The following is a 15833-nucleotide window of genomic DNA, read 5'->3' on the forward strand; positions in this document are numbered from 1 at the left end:
AAAAATTAAACTATTTGAGAAATCAGACTAAACTAGAGCAGGGACACGTAGTGACTGACTATACCAATTGGTCTTCTTCGTTTGGATACGGATGTTGATTAGAGACTGGGCAAGTGTTCAACAGCCAACTGACCAAGCTCTCATCTACAGCTGCCAGACCACAATTCCTGTTAGGATGGCCCATGGTCTATGGGACAAGATGTTATGTTGTGGTCTGCAGTCTGCTCTGCACCACACTCATATGCTGCCAATCAAGCCATACCTCATTTGCACATAGTTGAGTGGAATAGGCCAACGTACAAAGGTGATTAACCCAAGGAGGCCTGGGAGAGCATATTCCCGGTGGAGACGTACTGGCCTCAGGGATGTAATCACGGAGTCTGGAAGAGTTTTCGCGCCATCCCGTGTTCTATTTGTAGTCCGCCCAGTTTGCTACACGACCGTTTGACAAGTTAAAGGCCTACTGAAATGAGATATTCTGATTTAACGAGGATAGCAGATCCATTCTATGTGTCATACCTGATCATTTCGCCATATTGCCATATTTTTGCTGAAAGGATTTAGTAGAGAACATCCACGATAAAGTTCGCAACTTTTGGTCGCTAATAAAAAAGCCTTGCCTGTACCGGAAGTAGCAGACGATGTGCGCGTGACATCACGGGTTGTGGCGCTCCTCACATCTGAACATTGTTTACAATCATGGCCACCAGCAGCGAGAACGATTCGGACCGAGAAAGCGACGATTTCCCCATTAATTTGAGCGGGGATGAAAGATTCGTGGATGAGGAAAGTGAGAGTGAAGGACTAGAAAAAAAAAGACTATACAGTGGGAGCGATTCAGATGATATTAGACCAATTTATTAGGATAATTCTTAAAAATCCCTTATCTGCTTATTGTGTTACTAGTGTTTTAGTGAGATTATATGGTTGTACCTGTACAACCTGAAGGTCGGCCCCGCACCTTTCTTCAGCACCAGTCGACGGGTGGCGGCGATGCCCATCTCAACCTTTCGCAAGGGACCCTCTTAGAAATACGATCTTTGGAACTGATCGCTGCATAATACACTGTACTTTGTGTGTGTGGTCCAATCCAACCGTGTTCGCTTGATATCTCTGTTCCATAGTAATGCTTCACCGTCATCTTTCGGGAATGTAAACAATGAAACACCAGCTGTGATTGTGTTGCTAAAGGCGGCCGCAATAAACCGCTTCCCACCTACAGCTTTCTTCTTTGACGTCTCCATTATTCATTGAACAAATTGCAAAAGATTCTGCAACACAGAAGTCCAGAATACTGTGGAATTATGCCATGAAAAGAGACGACTTATAGCTGGGAACGGTGCTGGAACAAAATGTCCTCTACAATGCGTGACGTCACGCGCACGCGTCATCATACCGCGACGTTTCAGCAGGATACTTCGGTGCGAAATTTAAAATTGTAATTTAGTAAACTGAACCGGCCGTATTGGCATGTGTTGCAATGTTAATATTTCATCATTGATATATAAACTATCAGACTGTGTGGTCGCTAGTAGTGGGTTTCTGTAGGCCTTTAATGTTTCAATGCAGCCAGTGAACGTGCATAAATCACCAAGATAAGGTGGAGTCCTCACGTGTGTGTGCATTACCTTCAAAGGGAGGACCGGCTCGGCCCACTCCCAAGGGGGAGGTAAAAGCCAGATGAGGGGTACCAACGACTCTGGCTCCAGGCCAAGCTTCCCAATGATGTACTGTACGTATGTATTGATGACAGCTCGTGATATAAATGACCCAATTTAGGACCCAAAATCAATTCCAGCCAGCGTTGACATGCGGTGTAGAGTGACGGGTGCTTCGGCGAAAAGCCGCCCGCTTCATGACAGAATTTGCTCCGCAGGCACGTCCCCGTAAAGTGAGGTCAATGGGGAAACCGAGCGGGCGGCGGAATGGAGGCAAGGACGAGGGAACTTCACAGCTTTATCTGCAAGAGGAAATATCTTGGTATGCGTGTCAAGCTGAGATGTTTTTCTTTAAACTTTTTGACCCAGGGGCCGCATTAGGTTAAAACATCTTGGCTGGGGGCCGGGCTGAATATATATATATCTATATATATATATATATATATATGTATATATATATATATATATATGTAGGTGTGGGAAAAATCACAAGACTACTTCATCTCTACAGAACTGTTTCATGAGGGGTTCCCTCAATCATCAGGATATTTTAATGGAAGCATTCACATACAATGGTTTATATAGGGCACAGAGTGGGTGGGTACAGGCAGGCGTAGGGGCGTGGTGATTGGCTCATGTGTTACCTAGGAGGTGTTTCCGTCTGTGGCGGCATGTTGAAATGATTTCACTGCGCTTGTTGAGGGATGATATATCTGGATGATATATAATAAACAGTTTCTCTTTCAAGCATAGGTTGCATCTTTTATTACCACTGTTGTAAGGTGTGCTGGATGCAAGAATTTGCCATGTTATTGAATATTCAACATTATTGTCTTTGAGGTTCCAAATGTGTTTGCTGAGTTCTGTAGAATTCCGCAAAGTCTGGTTTCTAAAGGAGGCGTTGTGATTATTCCATCTGTTTATACATATGTTTATACATATATATATATATATATATATATGTATATATATATATACACATATATGTGTATGTTTGTATGTATATATATATATATATATATATATATATATATACATATATGTGTATGTTTGTACGTATATATATATATATATATATATTTATATATACATACATATATGTGTATGTTTGTACGTATATATATATATATATATATATATATATACATACAAACATACACATATATGTATATATATATATATATATATATATATATATATATATATATATATAAATACATACACATATGGACTGGAGTCGCTACAGTTTAAAGTCACATGACATCCTTGGTATGTGTTGCTGATTATGTATTATTCTAAAATATAATACATTTTATTCCAAAAGTGGGCCTCAAAAAAGATGGGTCGTATTTAAGGTTGTGTTACATCCGAGTAAATACCGTTTGAGACAGTCGGCAACTTTGCAAAGCCTAAAACCTGAAAAAAAATACTTTTGTCCGTTCAAAAGTTTCTCCATTTTTTTCAGAGCGTGTCCTTTCTGCGAATTTTAATTAAGACCGACAAAGACAACTCAGTCAGCCTTGGCTTACGAAATTAAAAAAAAAAAAAAGAAGAAAAAAAGAAAGTAAAGTAAATTCCACTTCTGCGGGGGGATTTGGAAATATAAATCACAAGCGGTCCATGGAGGGGAACTTGGAGAATCATGTTGGATTAAAAGTATTTTTACAATTACAATGAAAACCTGCCAGACTGTCTTGCTTGTATACTGTAATTGTCTGAACCCAGACATCACACGAGCGTGTCAGAGACATTGAAAATGAGGTGGGAGTAAGTCAATATTACATATCTGCGAAGCCTTATCTGGCGGAGGCAGGGATCTCCCTGGGAGAAAACTCAATTTCCTGCTCATTTGTACAACAATCTTCCTCATTATCTTACGTCTTATTAGAATCTCTTGACGGACAAGCTGCAACCGGAGTCTAGCTGGGAAATATTCGCCACGTCATCATCGACCTGCCGATGAGTACTGCGTTTGGGGAAAAAAAAAAACAGTTCCAGGTAAATTTGTGACGGACTGTCCGGCTGATGACACGACTACAAAACCAGAACTCAGAACAAGTCCCGTTTTTTAAAATTATATTTTGATTGATTAATTGTGTCAGGCTTGCCCCTGACAGTTTGTTTGTGTTCTATTTTTTTCCTCTGTGTGTGTAGTATTTCCTGTCAGCGCTCTTATTTTGTTGGTTTCCTGTCTTTCTCCCTGAGCTGCGGCTGATTGGCACTCGGCCACACCTGGTGTCAATCAGCCCACTTCCTATTTTTACCTGCTTTTGTCCTCCAGTCAGTGCTGGATTATTGTCGCTTCTGTATTGTCACTCGTGCCGTGTGGTGTCATTATCAGTTCTACTTGTCGTTGCAGCGCAGCGGTAAGCTATATTCGTTAGCTGTTTGTAGCTTACTGTTTTTTGTTCCCTGCTTCCCGTTTGTTTTCGTATTACAAGTACGACTTCTGTTTTCCTGCCTAGCTTCCACGCTAGGCCCTTTTGTTTTTGCTAGCTTCCATGCTAAGCTTGTTTTGTTTTCTAGCTCCCATGCAAGCTGTTATCCGCCTCGTGCGCACCTTTTGTTGGTACCCTTTTTGGTTTGCTCTTTTCTTAGTGTTTAATTAAATCATGTTTTCTTATGCAATGCCTGCCTCGTTCTCAGCATCTTGGGGTTCGTCAAAAAATTAACGCTGACAGATTAATTGAAACTTATTAGTAGATTGCATAGTACATTACATATTCCGTACAATTGACCACTAAATGGCAACACCCGAATAAGTTTTTCAACTTGTTTAAGTCCACGTTAATCAGTTCATGGTATATTTCTTAAAGGTATATATATATATATATATATATATATATATATATATATATATATATATATATATATATATATATATATATATATATATATATGGAGGGGACGTGGCCTGCGTAACCGGGTATGCAAGGACTGGCCTCGAAGACAGCGACAGGTGAGTAGATGGCCCAGGTGGGCTTTGTTATTTAACCACCTGTGGCCTTTATTAGCAGCAGCCAGAATGAGACACAGGGTTGGAGTTGGGAGCTGGAAAGAGAGCGACACGCCTTAAAGAGAATACTGAAAAGCAATACCAGACTGTTGTAATACAAAAGTTTGTATTCAAACTGCCTACCGGGCTCACGGAGGATCTTTCGGATTCAGGAGAACCCTCACGGCAAAGAGACCTTTTACAATAGATATATATATATATATATATATATATATATATATATATATATATATATATATATATATATATATATATTTTTTTTTTATTTTTTTTTTTATTGACATCACTACTCCAAGGATCTATGGTCCACAATGATATTGAAGCATTACTTTCAGTGTCATACACACACTGAAGCTCTCGGTTATCACTGTTTCCTTTTCTACTAACAGGCCTGCATGGTGTCGTAACTCAGCCTGAAGAACAGAATATGGGGTAAAAAGGGGAATTGTTCTTGGTCGCACCATATATAACTTAAGAGAAGTAAGAACTGGGGGTGGAAAAAATGAAAGAAAACTCTGGAAGTCATCCTTCATCCAGGGGCAGTGAAACTCGACAGGTCGGTTTCCTAATATTCCTCATGACAGACTGTCCTTTTCCACCGCTGACCTCCCCGATCCTTCTCTATTACTACTTCCAGAGTCCAGGGATGAGAATCCCTTAGACGACCGGTGAGGAAATTGTTTCCATTTCTGGCTGTGAGGCTGCGACGACTAATGGTGGAACGTACATGCTAAAGTGACATACAGTAGAATAACATTTTCAAATATGACACAAGTTCAATTGATCATACAAAACAGTTCATGTTTATTGATAAGTGTCCCCACCTGCTGCCGCCACTAATAGCGCCCCATTATATACCTGACTCACAATGCAACCCGAATGCAATTATTTTTATACAAATATGGGTGTTGGACAGTCTTAAATACACAACTTCCAGTAGGAATATCGGAGAGACATGAAACTAAAACCTCTATGTAGGACTGACTTAGACCTACATTTCCCAATTAAACTTCTATAGCAAAAATCAACGGGAAGTTGGAAAAAACCCCTTCAAAACAACATTTTTGCAAAAAATGCAATTTTTGCCTCTTTGAGCTGTAATTTGACCCCCTTAAAATGCTTCAAAACTCACCAAACTTGGCACACACATCAGGACTGGCAAGAATTGCGATCTATTGAAAAAACAAACCCCAAAACACAAAATTGCGCTCTAGCGCAATTTTTGAATAAAATACAGAAAAAACTGCTCCAAGGAAGAAAACACAGACAAAATTGCTTGTAACTTCCGGTAGGAATGTCGGAGAGACATGAAACTATGGTAAACAATCTCAGTATTTCTTTTTTTTTTTTTTACACATAATGACTATACTAATGTATATACTAAAACAAATATGGCATAAAATTAAGTAATAAAAGTGGTGCTCCTACAAAAAAAATGTAATATGTAAAACGTAAATATGTTTGTTTTGTTGACACCAATTTCTCTGTGACCTGTTTAAAAGTAAATGCAAGTATATTTTATTTTATTTTTTATTTTTTTGGTTTATGCAGTTTTCCCTACATTATTGCCAGGAATACATTCCACGGTCCCCTGTGGTAGGCAAATTTCCGCGAAGTTAGGAGGCTCTTTCTTTTATGATAAACATGAATATCATATGCATTTACCATTGTTTTAGGCAAGGGTTATTCAAGTACATCATGAAGAGAGCCACAATTTTAAGAGTCCAAGGGCTCTTTGAATTGTGGATGTTTCATCAGAAAGTGCCTCCACTCAAAAACTGTGTTTACTTAATTGCAAAGTAAACACGCCGGCTTTCACACCGCACTGTCAATAGTCAATAAATGTATTATTCTGCCCTCGCTACTCGTTTCCAGCATGTGCCACAACACAGATAGTTAACAGCATGAAGAAACAGAAGTTCCGTGTTCATTATTTTCTTTTCCTTCCTCAGTTGTATTAATTTCCAATTTGTCATTGATTTAGACTTTATTAGGTAAATAAAGTATAACTTCCATTGTGTATTTTTACATAAATAAAACAGAAGGTTTCCTGTTATTACATTCCACAGTAAACTACAGACGGTTGCGCATATAGAAATTAAACAATATCCACAGCAAATATTGCACACGATATATGCGTCTCAACATAATTAAATCTGAAGTGTAGCGTTATCGCCCCTCTACTGGTCAAATGTAGCACTACATGCAGAGTATTAAATGAGCTTTGATCGCGAGAGTTACTCAGACAAACACAACCACAAATACAAAATACATCACAAAGTATGCAGTATTAATAATCCTATATATATATATATATATATATGTATATATATATATATATATATATATATATATATATATATATGTATATATATATTCGGGGTGTGGGAAAAAAATCGATTCAAATCCGAATCACGATTCTCACGTTGTGCGATTCAGAATTGATTCTTATTTTAACAATATCGATTTTAATTTTATTTTTTCATTGTATTTTTTATCAATCCAACTAAACAATACACAGCAATACCATAACAATGCAATCCAATTCCAAAACCAAACCTGACCCATCAACACTGCAATAAACAGATTCCTGAATTAACTTTACACCCCCGCGCCCCCAACCCCGCCCACCTTACCGACGCACAGGGGGGGGGGGGGTTTGCTGCTATAATATAGTCAGGAATTGTCATGGATGCAAAGGATTCTGGGTATTTGCTGTGTTGCATTTATGGTGTGTTACTGTGAGGATGTTCTCCCGAAATGTGTTTGTCATTCTTGTTTGGTGTGGCTTCACAGAGTGGCGCATACTTGTAAGAGTGTTAAAATTGTTTATATCACAACCATTAGTGTACTCTGTGTCACCCAGCATGCCTTGCAGTCGTGTGCGTGTGGAAGCAGAAGCCACACACAACATATTGCAGGACCTGCAAGTACATTGCACATGTTGTAGAAGGCGTCAAAGGCAAAGGCTTCATCGCACGCCCTAATACTTATTTACTTGGTGACTGCCGGCAGACATACTTGAGAATGTTTACGTCAACTAATGTCTTCTTCGCTTTTTGACACGGGTCCAAAATGGCTCTTTGAACGGCAAAAGTTACCGATCTCTGAACCATGTATATCATATATTTCCAAATGGTTCAACCGCCACCCGCCCGAATCTATTTAAAATCTATTTTTTCGTCATGTCACCCGCCCGACCCGCGGTTTAGCCGCGGACTGAATAAATATATATATATATATATATATATATGCAGTATATATATATACTGTGTGTGTGTAAGCTTGCATTAGCAGAAGTGCTAATATTCTAGACACTAATATTTCCTTCTGCAAGCTGCAGTCAGCTCGTTGGCCGTTCTGCTCTGGCACAAGAGGAACCCTTCTCAACTTGCGGACCTTTCACAAGTCCATTGAAAAAGAAAGACAAATGATGGCTTCCTCTCCCCTGCTCATCCAGAAAGGCATTTTGTCTAAGTAACACAGTGCCGAGCACATGGAGGAGTTTCAATGGGGAGAAACCGGCCGCTGCTTTGTGCGACGCGGCGGAGCCTTGAAATGAACGTGGATAATAGATATATTCACAGCAGTATTAATATCCTCAAAGTCCTCCCTCTTTCTCTCTCCCGGGCACAAAGTACTTTGCCCTTGGCTGTGTCTTAGACTAAATAGATTTATGAGAGCATTTGTGTCATATTTTCTCTTTTCGCACATTGTCAAGACAGATTGTCACTGCAGTCGTCACAGAGTGGAATCACAGCGTTTGCATTGTCAGACCCCCCTCCTCCTCACACATATATTCATCTCAAAGTGACTTTAACGAGAGAAATTGGCCACCGACATAAATATGAGGTCAGGGTATGGAAATATTGGCTCTTACCGTGAACGTCACACGATTACCGATTGGGTATGTAGGCTGCATTGCTATTAAAGCACTGACACTGATCAATAGCCAATGGCATCTTGTTTATTAGGGTCCACCAGGCCCATTGCAAAAGGACTCCTTTGGAGTCATTTTGCAATGGGCCAAAGGACCCTATTGAAACTGTAATGTTTTATTATTATTATTCTTTATTATTCCGCCGGCTCTTCGTGCTGTAATTTGACCCACTTAACATGCTTCAAAACTCACCATATTTGACACACACATCAGGATCTGCGAAAATTGCCATCTAATAAAAAAACCTAGCCCCAAAAATCAAAATTGCGCTCTAGCGCCCCCTAGAAAAAAAAAACAGACTGCTTGTACCTTCCGGTAGGAATGTCGTAGAGACATGAAACAAAAACCTCTATGTGGGACTGACTTAGACCTACATTTCCCAATTTAACTTCTATAACAAAAATTAACAGGAAGTTGGCAAAAACCCCTTCAAAACAAAATTTTCGCAAAAAATGCATTTTTTGCCTCTTTGAGCTGTAATTTGACCCCCTTAAAATGCCCCAAAACTCACCAAACTTGGCACACACATCAGGACTGGCAGAAATTGCGATCTATAGAAAAAAAAAACCCCCAAAACTCAAAATTGCGCTCTAGCTCTAGCGCAATATTTGAATAAAACACAGAAAAAACTGCTCCTAGGAAGAAAACACAGACACAATTTATTGTAACTTCCAGTATGTATGTCAGAGACATGAAACTAAAACCCCTATGTAGGACTGACTTAGACCTACATTTCACAATTTAAACTTCTGAGCAAAAATCAACAGGAAGTTGGCAAAAACCCCTTCAAAACAAAATTTTTGCAAAAAATGCAATTTTTGCCTCTTTGAGCTGTAATTTGACCCCCTTAAAATACTTCAAAACTCACCAAACTTGGCACACACATCAGGACTGGCAGAAATTGCGATCTAATGAAAAAAAAAAATTACCCAAACACAAAATTGCGCTCTAGCGCAATTTTTGAATAAAACAAAGAAAAAAACTGCTCCTATGAAGAAAACACAGACAAAATTGCTTGTAACTTCCGGTAGGAATGTCGAGAGACATGAAACTAAAACCTCTATGTGGGACTGACTTAGACCTACGTTTCCCAATTTAACTTATATAACAAAAATTAACAGGAAGTTGGCAAAAACCCCTTCAAAACAAAATGTTCGCAAAAAATTGAATTTTTGCCTCTTTGAGCTGTAATTTGACCCCCTTAAAATGCTTCAAAACTCATCAAACTTGGCACACACATCAGGACTGGCAGAAATTGCGATCTAATGAAAAAAAAAATTACCCAAACACAAAATTGCGCTCTAGCGCAATTTATGAATAAAACACAGAAAAAACTGCTCCTAGGAAGAAAACACAGACACAATTTATTCTAACTTCCAGTAGGAATGTCAGAGACATGAAACTAAAACCCCTATGTAGGACTGACTTAGACCTACATTTCACAATTTAAACTTCTGAGCAAAAATCAACAGGAAGTCGGCAAAAACCCCCTCAAAACAAAATGTTTGCAAAAAATGCAATTTTTGCCTCTTTGAGCTGTAATTTGACCCCCTTAAAATGCTCCAAAACTCACCAAACTTGGCACACACGTCAGGACTGGTAAAAATTGCGATCTATTGAAAAAAACAAACCCCAAAACTCAAAATTGCGCTCTAGCGCAATTTTTGAATAAAATACAGAAAAAACTGCTCCAAGGAAGAAAAGACAGACAAAATTGCTTGTATTTTTTACTTTTTTTGCCATTGCTCAAAACAAAAAATAATGACAAAAAAATCCATGTTATAACGAATTTTTTTCAAAGCTCCAAACAGTTCAAAAATGTATCTTTAAAATGTTTTATGTGGTAAATATTGCATATATTGTGCAGTTGCCATATAAAAACAAAGTTTTCTTTGACAAAACAGCATAAAACAAACAAAATAATAGTTAAAACGTAAAATTGACAGATACATCTGAAGTTGATCTCGTAACTTAAGTGTTGAAAGTTAAAAAAAAACAACTAAAAAATGTATCACTTTCTGAGTGGGGCACCTTTTGAATCCCAAATATATTAAGTGGTATTTTATTTATCTTTTCACTGTGATTACTCAAAAATATTAAATAATTAAAATCAATGGTGTCCTGCATTATTGATCGTTTAGGGCTCTAATTACTAAATACTGGATATTTCAGTTTTACTATTAAAAAAAACAAATATGTTTTCGACAGAAAAGCCATAAAACCTTTTTTTTTTTTTTAAGTTGATGTAGAGATTTACTGTAAGCGTTAAATAAAAAATAATACAAATTTGACTTATTTTTAATATTTTAATAACAGAGAACCTTTATGGAAATGTTTAAAAATCCATATATTTTGTTATGGTTTGAAAATGAAAAATATCAAAATGTCCCACGCATGTTTTAATTTTTCCATGTGCGGCCCTGAGCGGAAAAAGTTTGGACACCCCTGGGTTAGAGTGTCCGCCCTGGGATCGGTAGGTTGTGAGTTCAAACCCTTAAAGATTATAAAAAATTGGACCCATTACCTCCCTGTTTGTCACTCAGCATCAAAGGTTGGAATTGGGGGTTAAATCACCAAAAAATTAATCCCGGGCGCGGCCACCGCTGCTGCTTACTGCTCCCCTCACTTCCCAGGAGGTGATAAAGGGGATGAGTTGAATGCAGAGGACAAATTACACAACACCTAGTGTGTGTGTGACAATCCCTCCACCCACCCCTAAAGACGATTCCAGACCGCAGGGAGTCTGGTATCCGCTCCTTGGCGGAGGGGGTGGGGGAGCAAGGACCAAGCCGCAACCCCGCAACCACCGTCGGAAGCATCCGACGGTCTGGGGCGGGCGGTGGGAGGAGGCAAGAGAGTCCGCAGCTGCCTCTTTGACTGGTGCAGGAAGAACGACCCAAGCTCTCCGCTCATGTCTACGGTAAGAGCCGACTTATTACCACCATTTTCTCACCGAAACCTGCCGGTTGACATGTGGTAGGGAACCGTGTTTGCTTGACCGCTCTGTTCCATAGTAAAGCTTCACCGTCATCTTTCGGGAATGTAAACAATGAAACACGGGCTGTGTTTATAAATGAATGAATGAATGAATGAATGGATGGATGGATGGATGGATGGATGGATGGATGGATGGATGATACTTTATTGATTCCTTCAGGAGAGTTCCTTCAGGAAAATTAAAATTCCAGCAGCAGTGTACAGAGTTGAGATCAATTTAAAAAAAAGTATAAAGTAAATAATGGGGGTTTAAATGGAAACAAAATTGAGAAATACTACAATAAGAATAAAAAATAAAAAGCAACAATGGGAATAAAATTATAACAGTAAAAATAGAATATAACAAGACAAAGTAGGCAGTAGTGACCATGTTGTGAAAACGTATTGCACTGTTATGGTTTTGCATCCCCTGTCATCCTAGTACCACCCGCCCCAGAGAGGAGTTGTACAGTCTAATGGCGTGTGCGACAAAGGAGTTTTTGAGTCTATTAGTCCTGCACTTGGGATGAAGCAGTCTAGCACTGAGCAGGCTCCTCTGGCTACTGATAACGCTATGCAGAGGGTGACTGGCATCATCTAGTATGCATCATTGTGTTGCTAAAGGCAGCCCCAATACACCGCTTCCCACCTACAGCTTTCTTCTTTGACGTCTCCATTATTCATTGAACAAATTGCAAAAGATTCAGCAACACAGACGTCCATAATACTGTGTAATTATGCGATTATCATACGCGTCATCATTTTGCGACGTTTTCAGCAGGATACTTCCGCGCGAAATTTAAAATTGCAATTTAGTAAACTAAAAAGGCCGTATTGGCATGTGTTGCAATGTTAATATTTCATCATTGATGTATAAACTATAAGACTGCGTGGTCGGTAGTAGTGGGTTTCAGTAGTTGCAGACCGTAGTTTGGACACCCCTGGTTGACACCAGTTGATGCAATTACTATATGCTACAACTTTACTTGGCTTCATGACAAATTATTTCATTTTCAGTGCATGATTTATTATACTAAAACCGAGTCAGTGCTTCACGGTGGCAGAGGGGTTAGTGCGTCTGCCTCACAATACAAAGGTCCTGCAGTCCTGGGTTCAAATCCAGGCTCGGGATCTTTCTGTGTGGAGTTTGCATGTTCTCCCCGTGAATGCGTGGGTTCCCTCCGGGTACTCCGGCTTCCTCCCACCTCCAAAGACATGCACCTGGGGATAGGTTGATTGGCAACACTAAATTGGCCCTAGTGTGTGAATGTGAGTGTGAATGTTGTCTGTCTATCTGTGTTGGCCCTGCAACGAGGTGGCGACTTGTCCAGGGTGTACCCCGCCTTCCGCCCGATTGTAGCTGAGATAGGCGCCAGCGCCCCCCGCGACCCCGAAAGGGAATAAGCGGTAGAAAATGGATGGATGGATCGAGTCAGTGCATGCAAACCCGGTCGTGTTTTGGTGGAAATTTTCACCTAAAAATCAGATACCTTTTTTTTCAAGTGCTTTCGCCGTCAATGATGCAATCAACGATACATCCAATTCATGCTTTAATAGCCTCATTTTGAACGGAATGGCCGCAAGGTGCTGATTAGGACGGTAAAAAAGGTGAGTGCCCTACTTTGAAAGCAAGGTGTGAAGGAGCCAATCAAGGAAGCAATATGTCCCCGCTAAACCTGATTGCACTAATGAATGAAACCTATATTACTCCCCCGTGAACCCCCCGGCTTTGTTGTGAGCCCTGTGATTGAGTCGGATAAAGTAAACTCCGGAAAAGCTACCGACCAAGCCGGCGCACAAAATTTGACCAAATACAACTTGAAATGTAGTCCGCCGCACAATAATGACTCAAAAAAAAAAAAAAAAAATCCTTATTGTGTGTTCCATCTGCTGTCCTTGAGTAATTCCTAATGGCTTTGGCGCCAGTCGTTTATTTCCTGGCCTCCGCCGTTCCAGCGCTTCCTCGCCGACTAATTTACCCCAATGAATTTCACAAAGCTGATTAATTAAAAAAATGTTGCCTATAGACATCAATACGCCAGGACGATCCGGTCCTCTGAACGTGCTCGGCACGCCGGCTGCCTGAGTCAATCATATAATTAGTTGAAGTAGATTAAATGAGTAATTATGATGTTTGGAATCGTTTAATAAGAATTGCGCGGATTTCCCCGACTGTGGTCGCACAAACAACTCAAATTGAGCCGTCGTCAAAGGACATAATCAACTCAATAAAAAAAAAGTTGCATAGTAATCTGTTCCATTTGACTGTATTGTATAGATTACATACTTTGTCTACAGCGTGGGCAAATGAGGACTGGATCCCACTTCTGACACCAACTCTGGTACTCCAATATGAATATACAAACCCCGTTTCCATATGAGTTGGGAAATTGTGTTAGATGTAAATAAAAACAAAATACAATGATTTGCAAATCATTTTCAACCCATATTCAGTTGAAAATGCTACAAAGACGACATATTTGATGTTCAACTAATATATATATATTTTTGTGGCAAATAATCATTAACTTTAGAATTTGATGCCAGCAACACGCGACAAAGACGTTGGGAAAGGTGGCGATAAACACCGATTAAGTTGAGGAATGCTCATCAAACACTTATTTGGAACATCCCACAGGTGTGCAGGCTAATTGGGAACAGGTGGGTGCCATGATTGGGTATAAAAAACAGCTTCCCAAAAAAATGCTCAGTCTTTCACAAGAAAGGATGGGGCGAGGTACACCCCTTTGTCCACAACTGCGTGAGCAAATGGTCAAACGGTTTAAGAACAACGTTTCTCAAAGTGCAATTGCAAGAAATATAGGGATTTCAACATCTACGGTCCATAATATTATCAAAAGGTTCAGAGAATCTGGATAAATCACTCCATGTAAGCGGCATGTCCGGAAACCAACATTGAATGACCATCGATCCCCCAGACGGCACTGTATCAAAAACCGACAACAATCTCTAAAGGATATCACCACATGGACTTCAGAAAACCACTGTCACTAAGTACAGTTCGTCGCTACATCTGTAAGTGCAAGTTAAAGCTCTACTATGCAAAGCGAAAGCTATTCATCAACAACATCCAGGATCGCCGCCAGCTTCTTTGGACCCGATATCATCTAAGCTCATTCAGTAAACAAATGTAAAATTCCATTCCGTTTTTAACGATGGTCTCTCATAACGTTTTTAGAATTCAATCAGACATTATAATGATTTTTTTTAATTAGTCTTCCTCATTGTAAAATATGTCGATCGAGAGGGTAGGTGACGTTCATATGTTGTCAATATTCAGTGTTTCATCGTTCATAGTTAGTATTGTATATCCCACATGCTTTATTTTCATGTACATTCTGGGTGTCTCATTCAGTAAACAAATTTAGAATTCCATTCCGTTTTTAAAGGCGGTCTGTCATAACGTTTTTAGAATTCAATCAGATATTGTAGTGAGTTTTTTTAATTAGTTTTCCTCATTGTAAAATATGTCGACCGAGAGGGTAGGCGACGTTCATATGTTGTCAATATTCAGTTTTTTATCGTTCGTAGTTAGTATTGTATATCCCACATGCTTTATTTTCGGTGTCTCATTCAGTAAAGCAATTTAGAATTCCATTCCGTTTTTAAAGGCGGTCTGTCATAACGTTTTTAGAATTCAATCAGATATTATAGTGAGTTTTTTTTTTATTAGTGTTCCTTATTGTAAAATATGTCGATCGAGAGGGTAGGTGACGTTCATATGTTGTCAATATTCAGTGTTTCATCGTTCATAGTTAGTATTGTATATCCCACATGCTTTATTTTCATGTACATTCTGGGTGTCTCATTCAGTAAACAAATTTAGAATTCCATTCCGTTTTTAAAGGCGGTCTGCCATAACGTTTTTAGAATTCAATCATACATTATAGTGAGGTATTTTATTAGTGTTCCTAAAAATAAATATACCGGCCCCCAGACACACTGTTGTCTCTAAATTTGGTCCCCGAGTCAAAATAATTGCCCAGGCCTGCTTAATACAGTAAAAGTCAGTTAAGTTAGAGATTTGATCACTTTTATCTTCTCTGAGTTTATCCTCCATAGCTTGCACTGTCGAGGAGGCGAGTTCGCTAAACTATCTTCCATCCATTAAAAATAGTTTTAAAAATCAGTTTTATATATATCTTTAGTTTTAAGTTTCATATTTATATGTGTGTGTGTGTGTGTATATACATACATATATATATATACATATATATACACA

General features: G+C 39.1%; 1 protein-coding gene across 4 annotated transcripts in view; it reads right to left on the reverse strand.

The window, feature by feature from the left end:
• diaph2 (diaphanous-related formin 2) overlaps nucleotides 1–15833 on the reverse strand; it is a 1158885-nt gene that overhangs the window by 409412 nt on the left and 733640 nt on the right. The gene's annotated exons all lie outside the window — the stretch shown is intronic.

Source organism: Nerophis ophidion, linkage group LG29 (genome assembly GCF_033978795.1).
Source record: "Nerophis ophidion isolate RoL-2023_Sa linkage group LG29, RoL_Noph_v1.0, whole genome shotgun sequence".
Taxonomy (NCBI): Eukaryota; Metazoa; Chordata; class Actinopteri; order Syngnathiformes; family Syngnathidae; genus Nerophis; species Nerophis ophidion.